At 37.8% G+C, this 1,552-nt stretch overlaps 1 protein-coding gene across 1 annotated transcript in view; it reads right to left on the bottom strand.

Annotated features, from left to right (window-relative positions):
- The window catches only part of LOC104966368 (caspase recruitment domain-containing protein 11-like), a 10,868-nt gene that overhangs the window by 6,967 nt on the left and 2,349 nt on the right, over window positions 1–1,552 (bottom strand). The gene's annotated exons all lie outside the window — the stretch shown is intronic.

Below are 1,552 nucleotides of genomic sequence, written 5' to 3'. Positions count from 1 at the left end.
AAGACAGCAGCAGTTCAACAGTTTATCCCCTCTGTTTTTCAGAAGCCAATAGACATGAGAGCCGAGAGACCAAAAATAAATAACAGAAGCTTTTGGCATATGTTTTTCAACGGCTATGCTGCGCCCTNAAAACACTGATATTGAAAATGCCTCACACATGGACCAATGATCAAGAAACACGTTCCACCTGACCAAACACCTGATAACATAATTGTTGGCTCATCAATGATTGATGAGCCAACAATTATGTTATCAGGTGTTTGGTCAGGTGGAACGTGTTTCTTGATCATTGGTCCATGTGTGAGGCATTTTCAATATCAGTGTTTTAAACCAGCTAACACGTGACTTTATGTCAGATTCCTGTGTCTTACGTGGAGAAACGTGTGCAGTGGTTTGCAAAAAGTGCCATGTTGATTTGCAAATTGTGTGAAAAGCTGAAAACGTGTTTAGAGTTTTGGAGATTTGAGCCGATGTTTTGCTCTTTGAGTGTCAGTTAAAATAATTGTGCTTTATGTAGGATTTTAGTGTGTTAGCGATCGATAAAAACTGTAATATGTATTATGGACCTATGGTGAAGTTTCAAATTGATGCAATGTAGCTTCCGGTCACTAGAGGCAGCACTGACCACAATACTGCTGAACGATAGTCAAAATACCGCGATATCTTCAATTTAAGGTCTGTTGTGTTCTTACATCAACGGCACCTCTCTTTTCTGTCAGTTATGTATGTAATTGTTTACTACTGTTAAATAATGGGGAGTTACTGGAAATCTGTCAACCTGCTGGTAAGTTATTATTTTCTTCCTATTGCTACGAGCGAGAGACTGAAATGTTTGTATTGTTTGATACAATATCCTTGTCCTTTGGCTTGCTAAGTTGTCCGTTACTAAACAAAACTGAACATGGACATTCATCTTTTAAGTGGTCAAGAAAGGTGGAAGATGCTCTTTAAGTTCCCAAAATATCTGTATTGTGGGTGTTACAACTGAAAACATGACTTAAAACATTTTTGTATCGACATTTTATAACTTCTTTTTTTCTCTAGATGTGGTTCTAGCTCGTTTAAGGGTAGGTTAGCTTGAGGTTTTAGCTCAGTTGTACCAAAGTTATTATGTTAATGAGTGAGCTGAAATGGTGTCTAATTTGTGTCTGTATTTGACTGTATTTTTATGTAAAAACGTATTCACAAGGTGTCAAATATCCTATACTATCCTTCAGTCCTGAAATGTAATTTCAATTGTATCCTTGAATAGTATTGATTAAGAAAGCAGGTGTTACAAATGTAGTTGTACGCAGGTGCATGTAATTACAGGAAAAGCCCAGGTAACATTAATAACACTAATTGAAGGCTGCATTCCGTATAGGTTCTCAGTTTTAGGGTCCAGCTAATGTGCAGGATAACTGATAACTGAATTGGAATGGAGCCTTCCTTAAAGGTCCCATGTCATGCTTTTCTGTTTATTACCCGTCCCCTTGTGTGTTATGTAGCTTTTCTGCATGTAAACGGTCTGCAGAGTCAAAACCCTACAAAGCTGAGACTGTCCAAGGCACAC

This window comes from Notothenia coriiceps, unplaced genomic scaffold (genome assembly GCF_000735185.1).
Source record: "Notothenia coriiceps isolate Sejong01 unplaced genomic scaffold, NC01 NC01_scaffold00037246, whole genome shotgun sequence".
NCBI lineage: Eukaryota > Metazoa > Chordata > Actinopteri > Perciformes > Nototheniidae > Notothenia > Notothenia coriiceps.
The sequence above is the reverse complement of the archived record's forward strand: the minus strand, read 5'-3'. Positions and strand labels throughout refer to the sequence as shown.